The sequence below is a fragment of the Plectropomus leopardus genome, chromosome 2 (assembly GCF_026936395.1).
Source record: "Plectropomus leopardus strain MGB_pleo_1.0 chromosome 2, ASM2693639v1, whole genome shotgun sequence".
Classification (NCBI taxonomy): domain Eukaryota; kingdom Metazoa; phylum Chordata; class Actinopteri; order Perciformes; family Serranidae; genus Plectropomus; species Plectropomus leopardus.
In genome coordinates, this window is record NC_142177.1 from 42520900 (window position 1) to 42528399 (window position 7500).

Here is a 7500-nt window from a genome sequence, read left to right on the forward strand (position 1 = left end):
TCCGATCTGACCCGAGCCAATCTGAGCCGAGCCGTTCTGACCTGAGCCGATCTGAGCCGAGCCGAGCCGAGCTGATCTGACCTGATCTGATCTGATCTGACCTGAGCCGAGCCGAGCCGAGCCGAGCCGATCCGATCGATCTGTTTGGAGGCGTTCGATATGTGACAAACACACGCAGAGATTCAAACCACTCGTTGTTGATGCAGGGTTCGTATGGTCATGAAAAACCTGGAAAAATCAAAGAAATTTACAAAAAGAAAATTTCAGGCCTCTGAAAGTTTTGGAAACCCAAATTTACCCAGAAGGTTTTGGAAAAGTCCTGGATTTTTGTTCACAAACCTGTATAATGATACATGATGTGTTCAAGGACCGTCAGAAATGTGAAAATCCAGTGATACTTTTTGGGTTTTTTTACAGTTTTTCTCTGTGATAGCTGATGTGATTTTGGGGACTTTTATCGAGAACACGGCTTCCAAACCTGCTGGCCTGTGGAAAATTACCTCATTAGAGGGAAAAGTTGCAAAATATTTTCTTTAAAAATCACCAATATTTTTAAAAGACAATAAATTGCAAGAAAAATTTAAATAAAAAAAAGTCAAAATCTTATTTTAAATCACCACTAATTTTTAATGAAAAAAAATCATGAAAAACATTCCCTTAAATTGGGAAATGTTTTCTTTTAGTGCTTGCCAAAAAGAAAAATCACCAAAATATTTTAGTTATAATTTGTCATTAATTTTAAAAAAAGCCAAAATCTTTACTTTAAAAAAGTTGTTAATAAAATAGCTACAAAATCCAGCCATTTAAAGATGTCTGTTTCTACCTTAAAGCCAAAATAAAAAAATGTGCTTCAGAAAAATATTTGACATGCCCCCTTTTTGCACCACCCCTTTCACTCTCAGAAATATTGAACAGTCCCTAAGTTATATTTAAATATTTAGTTATAATCTTGTTCTGACTTCATTATTTTTAAATAATATGTCCTATATATCCTATATATCAAAAAAGATGATATATAGGAATGAAAACGAACCGATAAGAAGTATCGATGGTCATTTCAGAGAATGTGTAGTCTTTAAAATTTGCCTTAAAGTCCTGGAAAAGTCCTGGAAAAGTCTTGGTAAAATGTGCACGAACCGTGGTGACGGTCAGACTCTGTATTTGTCCAAGTTTTTATGAATAATTCCTGCAGGATTTTTTCAGCTCTGCCCCCAAACTTCCCCTCAGACTGCTGACCGAGCTCTTTTCATCTTCCTCCTCTGCTGCTCTTTTTTGGGTTTTCCATGCTTTTCCTCTACAGTGGCTGACTGTGTGTGTGTGTGTGTGTGTGTGTGTGTGTGTGTGTGTGTGTGTGTGTGTGTGCGTGTGTGCGTGCGTGTGTGCGTGCGTGTGCATGTGTGTGCGTGTGTGTGTGTGTGCGCGTGTGCGTGTGAGTGTGTGTGTGTGTGTGTGTGTGTGTGTGTGTGTGTGTGTGTGTGTGTGCGTGCGTGTGTGTGTGCATGTGTGTGTGGGTGGATGAGATGAGTTGTTTGTGCCATGCTCCTTTAAATCAAAGGCGAGGGGTAGGCTGTGCTTTAATCATATTTCACGCCGACCTCACTTATCTTCCTCGCCTGTTGTTTAAGGCCTGTCACTGCAGATATATCGGCCTCCGCCTGACTGCTACACACACACACACACACACACACACACACACACACACACACACACACGGTTATGTAAAACCTGTGTGTGCGGGTGCAGGATGTGTGACAGCCTGTTAGAGTCTGCTAGGACGGGTCTTGAGGATATAAAGAAGTCAGAGTGTGTTAACATTTTCTTTGGAAATGCCAGGCTGCGACGCCGCTCACGCTCCCTCAGTGGTGAGCAGGAGGTCGGCCGGCGCTTCATTAACGTTTGTGTGACGCAAAGAGAAAATCCGTCTGAAGGTCACAGCGAGCAGAGAGCTGCTGTCGAAGAATCCTCGGGCCAAAAACTGAACCTGCTCCTGATGGCTCTGAGCTGTGTGTGTGTGTGTGTGTGTGTGTGTGTGTGTGTGTGTGTGTGTGTGTGTGTGTGTGTGTGTGTGTGTTACCTGAGCAGCAGGTGGCAGCTTGTGTGAAATCCCCAACCAGTGTGTGAATGTGTAGTAAACAGTTTTTTAAATTTATTTATGTAATTGTTATTTTGATTCATTGTTATTATATTATTTTTTCATTTTTTAAAATTTTGTTCTTTTGTTCTTTTAATTTGATTTGTATTTATAAATTTTATATTAATTTTTATTTTTTAGATATTGTTTAGTTTTTATTATTTTATTTAATTTTTATTGTTTTATTTTTATTTTCACTTTTGTTTTTTATTTTATTTTGTTTATTTATCGTTTGATTTTTCTTTCATTTTCGGAGGCAGTTGTATGGATACTTGTCAGCATTGTACTGTGGTAGTTGACTATTTATTGTTCTGCTCTGGTCTTTTGTCGTGTTGGTCGACCGTGGTGACAAAGTTTTTCTCTTTTGGGATTTATGAAGTTTATCCTTCTCTTGATCCTGTCCCCTATTGACTGTTACACTACTTTGTCAACTTTATACTTTACTTTATTTAACACTAAAACTGAGGCTGTGTCCAGCCTCAGTTTGTCTCCAGATGTAGTTTTGTATCCAGCTGTATTTTTGTATTTAGCTGTAGTTCTGTATCCAGCTATAATTTTGTATCCAGCCTCAGTTTGTCTCCAGCTGTAGTTTTGTATCCAGTTATAGTTTTGTCTCCAGCTATACTTTTGTATCCAGCTGTAGTTTTGTCTCCAGTTGTAGTTTTGTATCCAGCCTCAGTTTGTGTCCAGCCTCAGTTTGTCTCCAGCTGTAGTTTTGTCTCCAGCTGTAGTTTTGTCTCCAGCTGTAGTTTTGTATCCAGTTGTAGTTTTGTATCCAGCCTCAGTTTGTATCCAGCTGTAGTTTTGTCTCCAGCTATAGTTTTGTCTGCAGCTGTAGTTTTGTCTCCAGTTGTAGTTTGGTATCCAGCTGTAGTTTTGTATCCAGTTATACTTTTGTATCCAGCTGTAGTTTTGTCTCCAGTTGTAGTTTGGTATCCAGCTGTAGTTTTGTCTCCAGCTATAATTTGTCTCCAGCTGTAGTTTTGTCCCCAGTTATAGTTTTGTCTCCAGCTGTAGTTTTGTATCCAGCTGTAGTTTTCTCTTCAGCTGTAGTTTTGTATCCAGTTGCAGTTTTGTCTCCAGCTATACTTTTGTATCCAGTTATAGTTTTGTCTCCAGCTGTAGTTTTGTATCCAGCTGTAGTTTTCTCTTCAGCTGTAGTTTTGTATCCAGTTGCAGTTTTGTCTCCAGCTATACTTTTGTATCCAGTTATAGTTTTGTCTCCAGCTGTAGTTTTGTATCCAGCCTCAGTTTTTTGTCCCTCTCTGCTTGTTGTAATTTGGCTCTCTGCTCTGTAAATGAGTCCCGCGGCGTCGGCAGTGAATCAGCGCCGGACTCCGTAACCACTCGGCCGTCTTTCCTTCGTGACTTATTGAAGCGGCGGCTCGCTGCTGTTTCCTGCGTCGCTGCTGATGGCGGTGAAAGCCATTTGTCACAACAAGTTCACCTTCTGGAGGAAAACGGAGGGGAGACGAAGGATGTCAGGAAATAAATGATTGCCACCTGGATCCCAGCTGGCCACCAATCTCCCTCCTCTGCACCTCCTGAACGCAGCGGCGCCGACAGGCCGCTGAAAGCCGTACATTTCAAATGAAACAGTCGTTGTTCCCCCGAGATTAATACGTCTCTCCGGCAGAAACACGGGAAAGCCTGATGTACCTGTCAGAAGTGTGCAGAACAATAAACGGCAGAGAAAAGAAACAGGAGTTTGAAAAGGATCTGTGAGTGTTCGGCTGCCTGCCGCCCAAAATTAATCCCCATCCTACGACTCAACGCCACGTTCAGATTATTATTATTCCTGCTCGACGTTTCGAACACTGTTCCGTGATAAAGAAGCTTCCAGTCTGACGGGAGAACTTTAAATGATACTGGTGTTTTTCTGAGTAGTTTAACTCGGACTGTTTATCACAGTGGCCCTGAGGGTCAAAGTACTACAGCGTTTTATAAAACACTGCATCATTTCAGAAAGTACTACAATGTTATATAAAACACTGCATCATTTCAGAAAATACTACAATGTTATATAAAACACTGCATCATTTCAGAAAATACTACAATTGCCTTCTTTGGCTGTTTTTGAAAGAAACCAAGCTGATGTTTTCTGGTCTCAAAGGGTTAACGAGTACATTGAACCCACAAAGCATTTTTTAATTAATTTGAAACCAAAGTATTCGAGTATTCAGTCGTGTTGAATTTTCGGATCAAACTGTTTGGAAATAAATCTGGGCTGCGAGGATCAGAGAGCTTCGGTCTCTGAGTCCCGGCTCGTGGTCCTCAGAGGTTCATTCGGAGGATTTTTATCAGTCTGCTGCTGATTTTTCGTGAAAGCGATATGAGCTCAGCGTCCTGCGGCCCGCTGAAGGTCGTCGGGGTCGCGGTGTTTACCATGTGGCCTCCTGAGGTGTGAAGTTTTCAGGGAGGCATCAAACGGAGCTGCCGACGTTCAGGAAACAGCCTGAAGCGCTCGAGATGAAGAAAAGTGTCACTTCAGCTGCGAGCGCGACTCCGAACAGAAACAGGAGCACAAAGAGTTAAAACAATGTCTCTCTTTAGCTTTTAATTAAACGTTTTATCTTTCTCCCCGATTCAAACTTGAGCTAAGGAAGATGATAAAAGTCTATCGAGACGTTTCTGATGTTCTCAGTCGGCGAGTCTTTCGGTCTCATCACACGGCTGAATGTGACAGATCATCGCCGCACATCGAGGAAACGTAACAATATCTCACTGTTTATTGCCTCAGACGCGATAATTAAAGGAAATCTACAAAATAATCATTTGTAAATCAGTTATTATGTTACGCTGATTTTTCTCGGTCTTTTTTCTGCCTCTGAGGTGAACTACAACAAATCCAGAAAACTGCAAACAATCTCCGTGATTCTAAGGAAACAATATTTAACAACAAAACAACAACAAAACATGCGTTCAACCTTTGAGCCCTTGAAAACAATTTCTTGTAAATTTTGGGGTCATTTCTTTTGTTGCTCATCACCTTCTGTTATTGAAAGAAATCAAGTGGATTTGCCAGGTTTCGAAGGGTTAACAAGCTCTCACACACTCGGGAATAACAGTGTCATTCGAGAGAAATGACGGATTTTCGAAGCGTTGCCTAAAACATCTTTACTGTCGCACACGGAGAATTTTTTATGACACAAACAGCATGTTTTGTTGCACAGTGTGATTGGCGGTGTTACTGTGGTCACCATGACGATGTCCCAACAGACTCTGAGCTGCGGTTAGTGTCTCTGTCCACAGACGCAGCCGTCTGTCAGCAGCAGCTCCTGCAGAGCTGAGAGGACAGAGGACAGAGGACAGAGGACACAGACTGTCTCCACCAGCCTGACTGACAGCAGGCGGGTTTCCAGCACAGATTTGCACAAAACTCGAGTGATATTTAGCAAACGTGTATAAAACTCAACATGAGCCACGTATGAGGGATTTCTGGGAGGAGAAACTTGTTCGTGAGAAATGGGAGTTTTTTTCAAAGTTGACAAGTTTCAATTCTAGTTGTATTTTATATTCACAGTTTCAATTTGTGCCGTTTGAGGGTTAATGGAAACCTTCTGACTTAAAAAAAAAAGACTTGAAGAATCGACTGAGTCTCCGACTTTGACTCGATCTTTGACTCAGCTCTGAAACAGACTCTCGTCTCACTGATAACGAAGTTGTGTTTTATGCGGTTTCTTTCCTTCTTCTTCTCTGATTTTGGCTCTAAGCAGACATAATCCTTTCAAAATAAAAGCCAGCGCAGCGACGCAGTGTGGTGATGGTCCTCAGTGTGTGACGTGGAGACGCTCCGCTGCTCCGAACATTTTCCAGCTCAAATATTGAGCCTCTCTCTGCCAACACACACTCTTCCCACAGAAACAGAGACGCAGCGGGCTGTCCCGGCCTGTCTCTGTCTCTGCGTGTCCTCCTCAGCTGCTGTTGTTTAAGACGCCGCCGTTTCCTGAGGAATCAGCTCTGTGAGGAGCGGCGGCGGCTGATAAACATTTATTAAAGGCAGAAAAGAGCTCAGAGCTGGAGGACTGAAACCTTAATGTCTGTCTTTAAAGATAGGATCTTTATTTATTAAAGTCCAGATGTCCTTCGACTTTATCGGCCGTCTCTGTCCTCTCAGGTTGCTGCAGTGACAGGATGTCTCAGAGGATCAGTGACCGGAGGACAGAGACTGAGGAGGAGTTAGAGGAGGAGCACAGCGCTCTGCTTTCATGATCTGCTGTGAAAACGTTTAAATTATCAGTTTTTATTTGTTTGTTTTATTCGTTTTCCAGAGAAACGGCGATCCTGCTGGCGGTCGTGTGTCGGTCGCAGGACAGTGTGGATCTTCAGGACTTTAACGGACCGACGATCAGATCCTGAGTCCTGAATATGTTCAGCTTCAGACAACAGACAGATTTCACTTCAGGTCAGAAATCTTTGAGCTTTAAGGCTTGTTTCCACGGCAACGGTTCTGGCATGAAACGTTAAACTTTTGTTGAGGTTTGACCTTTTCATTCACACGTCCATGGCGTCATTAGGCCTGAAAACACAGACTCTGGAAACGAGGTTTCAGAGTTTAATCTGATGAAAATCAAAAATCCTCACTGATGAAGACGAAGAGTTTTCAGCTCTGAACAAAAACGTTCACACGGAAATAAACGACATGTTTATGTTTGAGGGGAAAACCAAAAAACACAGAAGAGGTAAAATAGAAGAAGAAGAAAGGAGCAGCAGAAAAAGGTGACAGAGGAAGAGGAGGAGGATGAAAACGACAAAGAGGAGGAAGAGGAGGAGGAGGAGGATGAAAACGACAAAGAGGAGGAGAATGATGAAGAAAAGGAGGATGAAGATCCAAAGATTAATTCAGTTTCATGCTCAGGATGTTTCAGGTCGATGAGCCTCACAGCTCCTCCACGAGAATGCAACATAATGGGCACCAAAGGGAGACGCAGCACACACACTCACACACACACACACACACACACACACACACACACACACACACACACACTCACACACATGCACACACACACACACACACACACACACACACACACACACACACACACACACACACACACACACACCCACACCCACACTCACACACACGCACACACACACACACACACACACACGCACACACACACACACACACACACACACACTCACACACATGCACACACACACGCACACACACACACTCACACACACTCACAAACATTTTCTTTAGTTCTTAAATCTGCAGCCGTGATGCTCAACTTACGGCCTGCTGACCAAATCTGGCCCCCCGACCATTTTCATTTTTCATTTTTTTGCCAGAGTGCATAAAACAGCATCAAAATAGAGCTTGATGATCAAAAAAAGAGCCAGAGGGGGATCCCCCACACCCC

At 42.6% G+C, this 7500-nt stretch overlaps 1 long non-coding RNA gene across 4 annotated transcripts in view; it reads left to right on the forward strand.

Annotated features, from left to right (window-relative positions):
• Positions 1-7500, forward strand: part of LOC148190305 (uncharacterized) — a 49303-nt gene that overhangs the window by 11578 nt on the left and 30225 nt on the right. For 3 of the 4 annotated variants that reach the window (XR_015775174.1, XR_015775173.1, XR_015775175.1), the window contains one exon: positions 6403-6536. The exons of the other annotated variant lie outside the window; for it this stretch is intronic. This is a non-coding gene — a long non-coding RNA (uncharacterized LOC148190305). The remainder of the gene's footprint in view (positions 1-6402; positions 6537-7500) is intronic. 4 annotated transcript variants of the gene reach the window in all.